This window comes from Phalacrocorax aristotelis, chromosome Z (genome assembly GCF_949628215.1).
Source record: "Phalacrocorax aristotelis chromosome Z, bGulAri2.1, whole genome shotgun sequence".
Lineage (NCBI taxonomy): Eukaryota > Metazoa > Chordata > Aves > Suliformes > Phalacrocoracidae > Phalacrocorax > Phalacrocorax aristotelis.
Genome location: NC_134311.1, coordinates 77,668,916 through 77,685,587, shown reverse-complemented (window position 1 = coordinate 77,685,587; position 16,672 = coordinate 77,668,916). Strand labels below are relative to the sequence as shown.

The 16,672-nt window shown below is 38.9% G+C and overlaps 1 protein-coding gene across 6 annotated transcripts in view; it reads right to left on the bottom strand.

Annotated features, from left to right (window-relative positions):
• Positions 1–16,672, bottom strand: part of LOC142050186 (urea transporter 2-like) — a 300,623-nt gene that overhangs the window by 282,609 nt on the left and 1,342 nt on the right. For all 6 annotated transcript variants that reach the window (XM_075078586.1, XM_075078583.1, XM_075078587.1 and 3 more), the window contains exon 2: positions 13,278–13,393. The gene's annotated coding sequence lies outside the window, so the exon portion shown is untranslated. The remainder of the gene's footprint in view (positions 1–13,277; positions 13,394–16,672) is intronic.

Genomic DNA, 16,672 nt, shown 5'->3' with positions numbered 1-16,672 from the left:
TTAAAAATGGCTTTTCAAAGATGCGTGCATGGAGAGAAATGCTTAAATTCAGTATTTCACACACCAAACAGTCTGTTAGATAGAAGACTTCTACTTTGGCACTATTATTGTTATTTATTATATATAACCGTGCTGCCCCAAGTTGTGCCTTTCTAATAAAAGACGGATTCCCTTTCCCTCTCCCTTCCTGCCTTTGAGAGATTGCAAACAAAGGCACTGACCATTCCAAGCTTCACACCCATGGTGAATCTCACACATTCAAGACTTTTCTCTGAAATCCTTATCTGCGCGCAGACGGATGAGGATGATGCTGTAGCTCTGTGCCTCTGCTCACACAAGCACAACGGTATGGTTGGTTGGAAGGTTTAAGTACTTGCTCACATTTGTGTACACTATTTTTAAATAGAATTCACAAATTACACCTTTTCCTGAAAGTTAAACCAGGGAAATCCCCTGGCTAGCCGAGATTGTAGCCAGCTCATGCCTGCGCTTCACTGGATAATGGAAGGGAAGTGCGTGGGTCAGGGTATGAGATGTTGCTTTATGTTTCCCCATCCCCAGTATTCCACAGGGACAGGAGGTAAACTTTATTTGATACATTGAGGAGTCCTGGCAAAACACAGATATATTTCTTGCCCCAAAATCACCAGCTAGCAGCAGAACAGGGAAAATGCATTTCTCTGCCTCCCAGGGTTGCACTGTTTGCGTGGTGGTCTGTCTTGCATGAGTAAACAGAAGTACAAACATGCCATTTTCTTCTGTGCCCTGATCTCTGTGTTTAGCTTACCTACACAAGAGGATTTTCAAATGCACTTAACAGGTATTAACTTGTAGTTCTTTACAACTCTCCAGTCAGATTGCTGAGCAATTATACACATACTTTCTGTTTTCAGAAACTCAAAGAGAGTCCAAAGACTAAATCAACCTAAGGTGCGGAAATTTGTTCTACCACAACTAATTATCCGCTGAAATCTTTCAGTTCAGCAACATATCTGAAAATAGAGTGCTCGGGAAGCCAACCTAGTATTTCAGTCTATTTATAATATAAACCTTCACTATAGCCAGTGTTGTTAAAAGGTTTTTATAGTATATATCGTGAAGTTTTGGTCTCTAATTACTCCTTTAATCTTTACTGGGCTTGTTCCTGAGAACAAGTTACACTCCTGCCTTTTACAGGATAAACAGCTTCCAGGAATGCATGAAACTGCCGCAAGGTCAGAAAGTGCATTTATTGAACACCGCTCTATTTCAGCCTAAATCCTGACTGATCTGTTTTTGCTCAGGGGGAGTGTAATTAATATAGCTAATTAACAAATGACCACCCAAAAATTTTGATTTTTTTTTTCCCCCAAAGTAAAAGACTTTACATAAGTCTTCATTGGTTTCCTGTGGCTCCTCTTCTACCTGGAATGGTCAGTCATTTGTAGTGATGTTAAATCTTTGTAAGTTAATAGGAAGATTATGTCAAATGATGTTAATTATATGTTGATAGAAGGATTAAGGTAAATTAAAAAAATGTACTGTTGTTGTCCATTTGTGTTGTCTGATGGATGGCTTACAGGACTACAGCATTTTTCTTTTTTTGTTACATTTTCATATCATATCCAGGGGTCAAGAAGGCACTTTGACTCCTGTTACAAACTCAGAGGAGGTCCTCAAAACCAAGGGATTTTGTCGATTGTCCTGCAGTATGGCAGGGAACAGCTGGAGGTGTTTGTTTCCAATGACATGCCATGTTCCCTACTCCTGGAAACAACACCACTGTTTTCTGGATACCCTTGAACCATGCCTCGAGGTGCTGGAAAATGGGAGAATGACCCTTGTTGCAATTATAGATGTCTCCTGTAAGAATAAAGCTATTTTATTCACCAGATATCCTCAAATCATCCTTAACAGAAGATAAACATTAAAGGAAAAAGTGATATTTACTACTTTACATTTTTTTACATTTGATACGGGAGCAGATGCCTGCAATTGTTTGCAGGCAAGTGTCTGCATCTTTGCTCCCTCCAGCTCAGCTTCCATTCTCAAGCAAAGTCTGTATGATTTCCCTCATGGAAGAGGATCCTGATCTGGAGATACACCCACTTACAGACCTAACCTCTCCTTGGGATTCGAATTCAAAACTCTTCTAATTCAGGAGGATTTCTCAGGACATCAGAAAAGTAAGTGACTTTTGAATACGGCAAATTAGAGATATCTCCTTGCCCACATCATAATTGTTGGAAATTCATTCACCCATTGGAAGGAAAGGAGGCTTTTCTTGCCAGAAAGAGATTCAATCATTCATACATGGCTTTTGTTTTCTCCAAATCTCTATTTCATATACACTGATGGCTGACCTGTATTCATGCATGCAAGTGAGAATTCATGTGTGTGCTTAGTTCTTAGTCCTTGGACAAGGTTCCTGGATGCAACTGTAGCTGGATAAGAATTTGATAGCTTTCTGGAGTGCTGACACTTCACCCTGTTTTGACCAACATCTGCCTGTTGTAAAGTTACTGCGCAACACTGGAGAGTTACTGATTGGTCACCAAAGGCACATTGACCACATCTGTTCCAAATGTTAAACTGTGTTAAGATTTTAAATGGTGCATGGTCACTGCATTGATTTTCTGAAATGTGCTAGATTTCATAGGAGAAGAGAGGAAAGGTTTTCTATAAATGTTTAAAGGAGTTGTGAAGAAATCATAAGAATTTCTAACTGAGAGGTGACATGATTAAAGGAATGAAGGTAGGACTAGGGAGAACATTAGTGACATTATTCAATAAGAAGCTGTGGGCTATAGCTGAAGGACTTTGGACTGTGACTAGGAAAAAGAAGAAAAGGAAGAAGAGAAAACATCTCAGAGGAAATAAAAACAGAAATGTAAGGCATGGAAAGATGTATCACAAAAGTGTATGTTGATAGTTGAATTGATGGCTTAACAGTAGTGGAGACAAAAACTGCTAAACCATGAAGATTAGGAGACCAGACTTACTAATGCAGTGATTCTTTAGCGGTATTCCTTAGACTACACAAATCCTCAAAAGTCCTGGAATTGTAGGGCACATGGTCTGTGTAACTGCACTGAACAGTAAAACACATTAAGTTGATCTCAAACAGCTGTACAAGTTGTCTGTGATGAGCTTATTTCAATTGCTGGGGGTGACTGAGCTTATGAATGATTTTATGTTTGTTGAAGTAAATTTTTAAGCCCAAGGAGAGTCTTCTCCACAGAACTATCTGAATTGTTGTTATCAGAAATTGTTTGCAAGATAGTATTGATTTCTGAATATTGATTTATTCATAAACATTCACTAAGCAGTTTTGACAAACTTTCTGGACTATGAGGCTTTAATGAAAGGCACCTTCTCACCACAAAATGGACATTATGTGTCATGTTTTACTTCAGTAATATGGCATTGCTCCTGTCCCCAGACTGGTTAGTTAAAACAAAACTAGTGATTGGATGACTAAAGTATAATGGCCAGTTTTGAATCATGAATGACATATAAATAGTCAGAAAAGTTTCATTTGGCGAACGCAAGAGTCCTGAAAACAGATTCAGAAGCAGACTGTGGTCATTTATACTTATGAATAACCTTACGAGACCTCAGAGGAGCAGAGAAGTAAATCCTCATATTAATTTGTGCATAACCTCATTCATTATTCCAAGGGCTCTAATCTAGCCCAGAGGGAAGCAGAATTTACATGAAAGAGTCATTAGAAAAATCCATAAACAACCTTTGAAACAGAAATGAACACAGAGATCTATCTCCTTTCCAAAGCAAGCATCTGCCATGCTAGACTTGAGAGTTCTACAGTCAGCTGATGTCTCTTTCAGACTCAAAAAATTCTTGGATTCTTTTCTCATCGGCTTCACTCTTTCTATAAAAAAAGCAGTAAATTTACTGTAGCATAACCTGGTGTCTGTTGAGCTCCCTGTAGGAGCCATGAGGTCTATTTTGCATCTGTTCAGGTAAATGTGAACTCAGACCTAGGCTTCACATGGAGCCACATGCTCCAACAACTAGAACTGCTAGCTGCAGTCATAAAGGATGTGCAACATCAAGAGCTTTCTCTCTTTACCTACCTTTTAAAGACTAACAACAGAAAGAAAGGACTTGGGTGTGAAAAAACCATTACTGTACTTTAGAACACATGCGGAAAGAGAAAATTAGATGCAGGGAAGATTGTTTTTTTTCCTAAAAAATGTCTTTGATGGAGTTCAGGCTTATCCAGTATTAGCTGGCAGTTCAGATAATGTTTCAGAGCTGAAATTTTGGCTCTGTTCTGAGAGAGGTAGTGGAGTCGCAATCCCTGGAGGTATTTAAAAGACATGTAGGCATGGCATTTCAGGGCATGGTTTAGGAGACCTGGTAGTGTTGGGCTGATGGTTGGACTTGATGATCCTAGAGGTCTTTTCCAACCTTAATGATTCTATGAACTCAGAATACTTGAGGAGGTTCTATCTAAACAAACTCATACAGGCAGGGATGTAGTCAGCGTTCAGCAGACTGCAAATTATGTCTCTGTCTAGATGCCGATGAGAAATGGTGGTACATAGAAGCATATATTTAAAAATCACAGCCTTACCAAGGGGAAGCAATTGAGATCCACAATATGCAGTCATCTGTGGTGTCATTTCCAGAGCTTTTCTTTCTCTCATCAGAGGCAATTGAGGGTTAAATGCGAACTTTCTTATCAAATTGTGAAATATTCGAAAAAATCCACTCATGACAGCACTCTCAGGGCCAAACTTCCCAAGGACTGTGATGATAAGATTATGATAAGGGTATCTAGAAAAGAAATATTCTAAACTAACAAGATTAAACAGGGTGAGATCACCCACTGATGAATTTATCCCATGACCAAGAACAATGTAATGGGATTAATGATGAGGGTTTGTGATCATAAGATGTGGGCTGGTGCCTGAGAGAAAGTTCAGTGGTCGCAACAACTGCAGCGAGTCCCATGTGTAAAAACAACACAATAATGCTTAATTGGCAAAATGCCTTGTTGTGAAGAGAAACCTTTGCTATCATTTTATGGGAAAGCTCTACAGAATTTAATAGACAACTTTAATTTTCCTTTCGTTATTATTTCTACTTTCTGACTGGTCCATCTAAATGCAGTGGAAACACTGTATCCATGGCAAAGCTTTTTATATAGCTAAAGCATCCTCCCAAGTAATCTTATTTGCTACTGGATGTAATATGTAACACATTTAACAGGGAAGCAGATCTTTGTTATGTGCTCCCCGTGGCCACAGGGATGGTCTTTCCCGTGGGGGTTTCATATTAGCATGTCATCAGCTTTTCCCTCTCCCTCTGCAACCCCAGTTTGGAAACTGTAAGGCTTAGGCATCACGAGGACTTTAGACATCTTCCTTTACCACAGCTTGGTGAGACTAACACACACTTAGTCACCTGGGGACATTTCCAGGAGAAATTCCTTGGGTAACACCTAAGGGCTGCGTGTTACAGAGACGCCCATTGTGATCAGGCCTATGCTGGTCTTGGGAAGAAATTAATCTCATCTGAATATGAGCTGGTCACCCTAGGTCCTCCTTGTGTTTAGTGAAGAGAAACAGGGTATTCATACAAATTCATTTCACCAACATCACAAGATTAATTTTGGATGATATGAATCATCTTTAAAAACACCCCTCTTTCACACAATAAAGTGAAAGCAGAGGGACTAGTTCAAGAAGCCAGCTATATTTATTCAGGTGATAATGAAAGACTGTTCTGTATTACAACTTGCTTCTTTTCCCCCAATAGCTAGGCAGAATTGATCAATGTGATTGCTATTGTTAGCAAAACTCTAGGGGTTTTATCAGAAAAACAAACAAAACCACCCTTTAGATTCCTGATCGCAAAATCTAGTTTGGATCTCTATGTGAAATGAGACATTCTCACAAAAGATCCTTATTTGATAAGAAAGTCACTTTTTGCATCAGAAAAAGAACACCTGAGCAAAATTTTATTAACTTACTCTAACTCCAAAATAGTCTGACAAATATTGGCCAGCTGAACTCAGAGATATCCTGTAATATAAATCTACTATTTTATATGAGAGGAAACACAGATATCAAGAGATGATGTTGTAAGCACTGTGAAATAATTTGTAAAAATTATTAAAATGTTCTTCTATGGGGGCTCATCAGTTAGAAGGCAATTGAAGTAAAAAATATAGGCAGATGTTCTCCAAAAGCAGAACAAACGACTCTTAAAATACACAGTTTTAAGGAATTAATTGAACAAAAAGACACAGTTACAAGTAGCAGTCAGAGAGGGTGTATAACTACATAGACAGTAAAAGGAAAAAAAAAGTCTTGGCAAGTATGTGCTTTGAAGTTTTCCATATAACTGTTTTCATAAAGAGAGGCCATGCACAGACTGTATTAAACCTAAATGGCTTCTCTGAAACAATTCACATACAGAGAGCTTTCAGGGAGCATGTTTGACTGTTTTCAAGACTATGTTTATGTTTATGTTCCTTACATGTTCTTAAAACTCCACATCTTTTTTTATTGGCTTTGCTTGATTTAGACCAAACCCAGTTCTTCAAATAATTAACATTTTTACAACTCAAAAATCCTGTATAGGAACTTGTTTGCAGCTTAATTTCAGCCTAATCATATCTAAAATAATCTTAATAATAATCCTAAAATATTTGCCAACTCTATCATCCATTAACTTTTTATGGTATGCAAACACTTCACGTTTTACTGACGTATTCTGAAAACATGTATGGAGGGACTAACTAGCCATGGGGGCAAGGGACTTACACTTAATTTGTAATTTCCTGTTATTGTAAATGATACCTGCTCTGCATCTTTACGGCCTACTTCCATCTTGAAATGTTACTATGTTACATTTCTGTTTAACTTATTCACCTTGAATGTTGTAATAACTACGGTCAAAGTCAATAAAAATGCAGTAACATTGTGTCAATCAAAAGCAATGGAGGAATCTCTATTGAGCAAACAATTGGAAAGCTACAGCTAAAATGCAGTTCCACTGTGTTGCAATGATTAAAGACATGAATCAGAAAATTAAAAGTTTTTTCCACCAGTTTTAGGTATTACCAGTTGCTTAAATTATAAAGCAGTTACTTTGATCCTATCTAGAGTTCTGGAAAGAAGTTACCAGTACAAGCAGTGATAATGTCTTGTGTTTCTTTAATATGGATTACCCATGATGCCCAATAATGCGCATAATACTCAATAATGCACAATCATTCAGCAAATATTGCCACAATATAAGTTGATTTCTGTTCTGTTTGTGTGAATACTTAGGTAAGAACTTCCTTTTTTCATCAGGAACAAGAAAATTGTTGTACCTCAGGTCTCTCCAGCTCAGTATGCCTTACGTGACAGTGCCCTGCAGCAAAGCCCCATAGAAGACCATGGTAACAGAGGAAGCTAAAGTCATCCTTCCCCAGCATGATCTCAGTGATGTGGCTCGGGGACCTCTTGATTCAATGCTGCACATCTTTGTCTTTAACGGCCTTTGCTGGATTTTTCTCCCTTGCACTTGCTTAATCACGTCTTGAACCCAGTCTTGATTACATGCGAATCAGGCTAAGCCAGCTTTCAAAAAATAAGTAGGGAGTTTGTGCTGATTTCATTCCCTATTGTAACTTTGTCCTTAAGTTGTGCCAGGGGAGGTTTAGATTAGATATTAGGAAAAATTTCTGCACCAAAAGGGTTGTCAAGCACTGGAACAGGCTGCCCAGGGAAGTGGTTGAGTCACTGTCCCTGGAGCAATTTAAAAGATGTAGCCTTTAGGGACATGGTTTAGTGGTAGGCTTGTCAGTGTTAGGATTATGGTTGGACTCAACGATCTTAAAGGTCTTTTCCAGTCTAAATGATCCTAATTCTATGATTCACATTGGAATATTAACTTTCTCACAGGGCCACTGGGATGGATCAAAAGTTGAGCAGAGAGGAACTGATCACCTCAGTGATCTCTAAGAAAAGAGATCAGGTAATTTCAAGGCCAGTGTGGGTATGTTTCTTCTGCTCTATCTAATGTTGTTATATGCCTGGGAGTAAAAGGGCTTTTTTAAGAATCCAGACATCCTTTTGGTAAATATGCCAATTTGATTCTAAGCTCATTTTACGCACAGCAGATAAATAAGCAATCATAAACTATGTCATCATAACTAAAAGCCTTATTGAGTTCAGGCAATGAAAACCAATCAATAGAGGACACTCATCCCCAGTGAAAGCAACAGCTGATGCTCTGCGGTTCCTGGTGGATACTCTGTCATTGTATTTTAAAACCACAAGGAATTCCCTGTGTCATCAACAATGAACACTTTATTGCTGGTGAATTAGGAAATGAGCAGGGATAAAGGTGCATTTGAATTCCACGGACTCATTCGTTTAGCCCGTCTTTCAATGCAGGAGGATCACCTGTTTATCTCTTGGGTTTGGACAAGTACAGAAAAAGAAAGGCAGGCTCTTCCTCGAGTTTCAGCTTACACATGATACCAAAGAATGATATTTTCTCCTCTTCCAACTACAGCGAGGCAAATTAAGGTTGATTATCGGAGGGAAACAAAGGACCGAGCCGGTCAGCTGTCACACATTTATGTCTATTCCTCTGGTTGTTTTAGCCAAAAATCCAAACCTAAAACAGAACTTCTGCATTTTTTTCAGAAGTGTTACACATCCTAGTATTTCCTAGATTGAACACATCCCTGTTTTAAAGACCAAAATTTCTATTTCAGAGTAGCTCTATTCATTTTTTTTATGAGACAAGCTTTTTGAAAATTGATGGTTCCAACCTGAAATGAATCATTTTGTTTATCTCTAAAAAAGCTATTTTATTCCACTTGGAAAACCATATAAACCCACTCCACCATATTTTTTTTTCTATCATGCAGTATTTTTAATGAATCCGAAGTTTTAGCAAACTGAAAACTACCTATGCTAATTTTACATTTTTGCCATTTATCTCATTATGGATACTATGCTGACTACCAGCAGACACATTAAATCAGACTAATTTAGTCTAAAAAGTGATCAAACCTCATTTAAACAATGCAATTTCTTTTGAAAGTATTAAAGGGGAGAAGAAAAACAATTTCAAATCATTTATTTCTCTCTTGCTTAATGAATTATTGATTTGTGCTTTCCTTTTGAACGATAGTGTTCTGATGTGGTAAACATTGATTTGAATCTTTATACAAATATTGTATATCATCAGCATGTTATGGCAACAGGATAATACGTACCAAGATACACCTGAAGTGATGGAATAATGCAAAAAAACATCATGAGGTGCCACAACTGTGTGGGTGTGTATGTGAGGGTGCATATGTAAAATAGCAAATGGAAAAAGTAATACATCCACGGGGGTGATAACGATGCAGAACTACAGAAAGTTTACATTTGGGTTAAAAATGAACAGGGAACCTTGGAAACGAAAAATAATTGCTTTCTACTACTAGTAATTCTTCTAACTTGACATTTCTTGCAACAGCAAGTGCATAGCTGTCACAGGTTTAAAGGGAGAGCTCTCTTACATGTTCAGAAGCTTTAGCTTCATGCACTGCTATTCACGCCAATGGGAACTACACAGTCAAAAGACAAAAGAAAAGTGCTGAGACCAGTAAACACATAGATAATCCTGTCCACCAAACAATTTTGCATTTCCTTTATGCACCATTTATTTCAGACAAAAAAGCTGCTGAGAGATTTATGTCAAAGTGATTTCCACAGCTCATCTGCTCAAGGCTGGGGAGATGATCGAAGCGCTGAGCTATACTTTCCTGGGGACCTGTGCATACCCCTCCTCTGCCATGCCTGGGGGTGGGAGATCTCACATGGTCTCCCTCAGACAAGTTCATTTCTAGCATCAGCTGCGTGGTTTTTGGCAGCGTGGATGGGAAAGAGCCTGTGGGTGCTGAGAGACGGAGGGACAGTCATCTTTCTTTTTTACCTTGGACAGCAGTTGTACCCCAGCATGGGTTGTCTTTCCTTTGGGTTATCATGCCCAAAATGGACAGGCTGGGAGGTTGTTCCACTACGCTTCTCTTGATCCCTCTGCAAATAAGGGAAGATCCCTCTCACTTCTACGGGGGAAAAAGCAGTGCTCAGGGTACATGTGGGGCCAAAATAGCCAGGTCTTTCACAACACAACCCAAAACATCCATATCCCATTCTAGAACACTCATGCTTGTCATGCAAAAATTCTCAAGTGAGTATGGCTGCACTGGGACAACAAAAGCTCTTGCTGTCTTATACTTTTACAGTGAATTAGACTTGTAGCTAATGACCTATAACTATGATCCACCAGAGCTACATTGAGATTTTGCCTAGATGGCTACAAAGGATGAGGGATAAATATCACCATTCATGGACTAACAAGGTCCAGGCACAAAAAGTCAGACCAGCAGATGCAAAGCAGCTCCAAGGAGATGTGGAATCTGGGCTCCTTCTCCCTCTAACATCGCAACTATCATAGCCAATGCAGTTGAAAGGGTGTTGCCATTCATCCTGGTGTAGGTCAACATCAGGATACAACCCCTTAGAGTTTAAAAAAATCCAGCTTTCACGTGAGCATCACCACATAGGTAACATTGGCCAACTTACTGTAAAACCCTGGCTCAACGATGTACCCGTAGGTAGAACCTACTGTAAGGTTAATCAGGTCAAGCAAGGTGTACAAATAAAGATATTAAAATAAATTTGTATAGCAATCCATATCACACTTTTTTTTGTTCCGTACACATGCTTTTGTGCATGGCCCTACTCTTTTAAAGTGTCCTTCCAGACTCAATAGACTCAATAGAATGAGATGTTCCTGAAAATTTTGCATGATGCTGTTTCCCAGCAGTAGGTGGTTAATTCAGAGTTGAAACCTTAGCTTCTCCTAATCTCACCATAATCAGGCATCATATTTCTATCACTCAATAAAAAATGAGCTCTCCATTCCCAGGAAATATTTGTAGTATTTATTTAGAGAATGAATCATTTTTCTGTGGTTATCAGTAAAAGGCCTCCAACAGACCATTTAAAACCTATTAGCAAACATAAGAAGGCTCAAGAAGGCATAATTCATGTAATTTTTTTTCCCTTTCTACATATTTAACAGTGTTTTGGAACCCTATGCTTAACATACATAGCTCTGATTGTCCGGATGTAGAGCAACATCCTGCACCTACGGTCTTACATAAGGAGTGGGAAAATGAAACTTGAGAATTCAGTTTGCAAATAGCTGGGAAAAAAATGGATCACAGTGTTGAAAACTTGTAATCATTATGGTATTTGCATTATGACAAATTAAAAACTGGTATTCTAGGTTATGAACAGTGCTATAAAGCTGGTATCCTATGCTGCGTGTTGCAAGCTCATTTGAAATGTACTCTTCCACGACATGATGAGAACACAAATTATAATTAGGAAAGTAACCCAAGCAGAAAATTAGTCTGGAAGACTAGTCTGTGTGTGCTCCTACAGACAAAGCCATCCTGTGTCTTAACTTTACTGTCTCAGTATAGGGAGAGATTGATGCAGAAGATAAAGACAAGAACAGGTATGGCTTTCCGGGGAAAGAAAAAAAAACAAACCAAAACCACTTTGCACGTATGATCCACAGTGTTTGAGTCGTACAAACACACACAAAAGGTAGCTGCCCCAGATCTCACCTTTGCAGAGTTACTCACAGCATAGGCTGTTACGGCTGCGATGTACAGGTTTATACCTGGATTTTTCTTCCCATGATCCTATTAATAGGCAAAAATCCACCTTTATGAGCACAGAAATGGTCTGCTGACCCCACCTTGAATGCAGACCCTACTTGCACAAGTAGATGTACCCAACACTTACAACCAACAGAGGGTTAGCTACAGAGTTAGTGATCTGAGAAAAAAACCATCGTTTAAAATTTCATTCTAAAAGAAAGTTTGGGCCGAAAAAAGAACAGAAGTCAGAAAGTACTTGCTACCACTAAATGATAAACAACATAAAAGACCGTGACAAACTTATAAGCAAGCAAGACACGTATGCGAAAACATTTGCATCTGAGGTTTTCTCTTTTGGAAAACTTTTGTGGGGTTTAAAAGAAAAACAATAGTGCTCTACAGATCACTTGGTATCTCTGTACTTTATCTAGAGAGAATGAAACAATCCACTGGCTGGAGAATTACACCTACCTTTTCAGTGTCTCTTCTTGTGGAAAGGGGATTTGTACACTAGGCAGAGGTTACGTTGCACTCAAAAGAAGGGATCATAATTTTCTATTAATTCTTGGGGTTTTTTTTCCTGTAAGAGTTGATTTCCTTGAAGTAACTGATACTACTTCATTGTGAGTAAAGGCACCTGTGGCTTCCCAGTACCTTACAAGGTTTAGCAGATTTATCCTTATTTAGAAAAACGTAAAAAAGAAAACAAAAAACCTACTGAGACAAGGAGCTATATCAACATTTGCCCTGAAAGAGAATGCGCTTTGTGATAAGGAATCAGAGTTTGGCAAAAATGCGATGGTTAGCAAGTCTGAAGCTAGGTGCCTACCTAATATCCAGTGTTTTAAAAAGCAAGAATGAAGATGTGAGGGGTCTTATTTTCTCCACGGATGGCTGCATCCATGCCTGCTGGCGCCTGCAGCACAGGTCAAGACTTCAGCAAAATAGGCATTAGTTAGAAGGGTGTGTGAAAACGTTACCAGGTTGCAGAAAAACACCCATTAGCCCTTGTGCTGTACACTGAGTCCAGCTCTTCCCAGTTACCATCAATGACCTGGGGAATTTATCACAACTGCTGCACGTGTCTCCCAAAATATTTACCCTGAATACATTTTTTATCTCAAGTGTAGCTGCACAATTCAGAAATTTGGTGCACCCTGGCATCAACTTTTCCCTGGCTGTGGGCTGTTGTCCTGAAGCCTTTCTCCTTCCCTGTCTCACCTGTCTTTGGCAGCACAGAGTACCAAATTGAAAGTCACTCTCTGACTGACAGTTTTTACCCTAGATACTTTCAGTATCTGTTTTTAGTTCCTTTTTGGGTGGACTAAACAAAACAGAGGAGCAGAAGTTGTAAATGAGAGTAGAAACCTTACTAGGAAAGAGTTGCCCTCCTGTTTTTTGTGGGACAAAAGTTACTTGACGGTCAGGGGAACATATAAAGACACCAAAACACATTCAACCTGACACAGCCTTAGACCCAGATCCATCATCTTGACTCTGCAAGACCCCAAATTATCTACAGCAGCTCCTGCTGGTCATTGGGGCTCTGCCATGTTTATCTCATCATAACATTTTATTTCAAACTCCTACTCACTGGCTAGTCGGAGCACCTCGCTTCAATGATGAAATGGTGTGGAGATTCAGCCCGCAGTCGGTCACAGATATAAGAAATCCAAACCAGCAGAAACATCCAGGCAGAGTTGCTTGGACCTAAATGAAAGAACAGATTGGTTAAGGGTAGGTGCTCATCTCATTTTAAGGCCGAGGTGCATTAAATGTATTCATTTCACATTAGTTCATATGCAAATTAAAAAATTTTTGAACTGCATCTCATGTATCCAAGAGCTTGGGAAAAGGGAATTATTATTTCACCTACAATGCATAGTCTGCAATAGGGTCTGAGAATATATAACTTTAGTGTGTATTTAAATCCATCCCTGGTCAGAATGTTCCCCAGGAGCAGTGTTTAATACAGCCTTCAATACCTTGCTTCTGTTCATTTAGAAGTGATTTAAAACCACATCTGGAGTAAGCATGGGTTTATTAATGGCTGCTCAGGGTACAGATACTTCCTTAACTGCTCTGTGGAAGAAACCAAAAGTTTCTGAAACCGAAAGTTTCCAAATCCAAAAACAAAAATTAAAGTAATATCTTATTATCGAAAAGCACATAAACACCTTTATGGCAAAAGCTCCTCTTTTAAACTTCATCATTGAGACATGTGTTGGTGATTTGCAGTGTCTATTTTGAAAACTTTAGGTGTAGTATATTTTTGTATTCAAAATGTCAAAAACATTATAAAAGGGAAGCACTTTCTGTAAAGAAAGAAATCAAGGAAGGAATGTGAATTCATTTTTACTGCTTGTCAGAACCTTCACATTGGTTTTAGTTTTGATGAGAAGAAAATAATACACAATCATTGGAAACAAAACCAGCAATAGTGATGTAGAAGATCTGGGCAACTGGAAGTTTTATTTTTGATTACTGATTCCTGATTTTTCTTTCCTCCCCTATATATCTTCAGAGAAATGCCTTCTGGAGAGTAGCTATATATTATAAACTAAATTAATTTTAAAACTGTAGTTTGGTGACATTTACAGGGTATTTAACACTTTGCAAAACTGTGACAGTATTTATATTCCTGGATATAGTTTTAGGAACCTAATCTCAAGTTTAAAAATACTGACTCATAGGCTCCTCAAGATGTGTGAGAAATGTCCTTTAGAACATGCATAAGATGACAAGAATAAAGGTGTTGGGCTAAAAACCTGGTCAGAGAAATAAAAACCCACCAGGAAGGCTGTTAATCTTCTCATATAAAACTGCTCTGGGCAGCCTGAAATCTTCTTATGTTAGGTTTGTAACCAAAAGACATCTTGGGCTTTACAAAGGCTTACTAAGCTGGAACTCAGTAAGTCCATCTTAGTAAATCCTCAGTAAGTCCAACCTGAGGATGCACATGCTAGGGTTTAGCCAAGAGGGAGGCAAACTTGATTATTGACATTTTATTATTGAACTAGGAAATAATCATCTTTGAAAGTTCAATATTTCTATTTACTGGAGGCCCCTGAGCCCAAGAACCAGTATATGTACTCCCTCTGAAAAGGATTTTCTGTGTATTATCTTTTCAACTTTCAGAATTCCTGGTGCTTGTCATACAGACTTGGATTTAAATGATAACATAATATCTGGTTTTATTATGAACAAAAACCCCAAAGAAAACCCAAACAAAAACACTTTCAGTATTATAGTGGTTGCAAGAAAAAAAAAAATTGAAATAGCAGCTGTAACAGTTATGTTAGCAGAGGGCAAGGCAGACCCCAAGCTGTTCCTTGCCAAAAAATATCTCACAGTCTGAACTGCTTTTCAGGATTTTAGAAATTATTGGATTAGTTGGTAATTTTCTGAAAGCCTGAAAAATCACACTACAAAATTATTTTGGTGAATTTTCCATCACTTGGCGGACTGAAGAAATTAGAAATGTTCTGCTTTCCTGGGGGTTTTCAGCACCTCCTCCTTTCCACCCTCCTACAGATTAAAAATGGTATGATATAGCAAGACTGGCCAGAAGAAAAAATATGCAGAAGCACATCTTACAGCCTCAGGCTTTCAAACACCAGAAGACAGGGATGAAAGCTCCAGACGTGCATGCAGCCATGCTGTTAGAAGGTGTAGCCCCAAGACTGAATGTAATGTCTAGTTGAGAAATCTTCCCTTAAATCTGAAACTCACACGCTGCTCCCCTCGGCCTCCTCCCTTGCTGCCTAACTCCTCCAGTTTTAATTAATGATGCTGTTATGTACCTCCATTGCAGTATAAGAGACTGCTCAGGCAGTATGCAGGAGCACCTTGAAGGAGCCCTCCAGATGAAGAACGACTGTGGTTATTCTTTTCACGTTAAAACTTCTTTAAAAAATATGTGGACATATAGAGAGGTCATCGGAGACTTCTTATGTGGAATCTGTACCTGCATTAGTGCTCTTCAGCAGCTGAAATAGGTTAAAGGGGACTAAGTATAGAAAAGCTCAGATCCACTTCTTTCTTCAGAGTATACCCTTTCCTATCCAACCTCTAAATATAGTTCCTGCAGTGCTTTGTCCATGAGGACCATTCAGTAGTCCCAGTGATTTACCAATAGCTAAAATCCAACATCCAGGTATAGGTGTTACCCTTTAGTTGTGATGTCCTCGGTAATATATGTTTTAACTTTTGTTCAGCCCTGAATTGTTCAGGCAGTTGGACTAGATCATTGCAGGTCCCTTCCAACTGAAATATCCTATCCTATCCCGTCCTACACAAATCGCTAGCCCCAGACTCCAAACTGTACCTTACCAAAACCTTCCCCCTACTGATGCATGGAAACAACTCTTCCTCTGGATCTCCCCACCTTGGAGTACAACTCTGGGAGTACATCTGTAAGAGCTAGACATTATGAGGATGGGGCGAGGTACCCCAGCCTGATCCAAGAGCTTTTCTTGACCTCCATCTGGTATTTTCTCTTATCTCCATCTCCTGTACTGACAGAAATCTTGCTACATCATTTCTGTCCCTGACCAGTATCAGTAGACCGCCTGTCTACTGATTGCCTTATCTCTGCCACAGCCTCTTTAACTCAATACACCCTGCATGATTTCATCCTCCCCTAGTCTCACAAAGATTTCTCAAGACAGTATGTGCCAATACAGTGTCCAGGTGTGGCTGAAGTGTCCTAGAGATATAGGAAGAGATTAGTTCTTTGGTCTGTGACACACCATTATATCAAGCTGCATTACTCAAAAGTAAATTCCCTTTTGCTTTACTGCACAACAACCTGTAATTGTTTATAGCTAAGCCATTTTTTCTGAAAGAACAGGAGGGAAGCTTATCTGTAAATTGTTTTACACAGTTTGTTTGAAGTCACCATTGTGAATCAGACACTGCAGCAGATAAAAGCTTTTAACTTAAGCTGAAAACCAAAACATCGTGACTGTGGCCATAACAGCCCCCTCT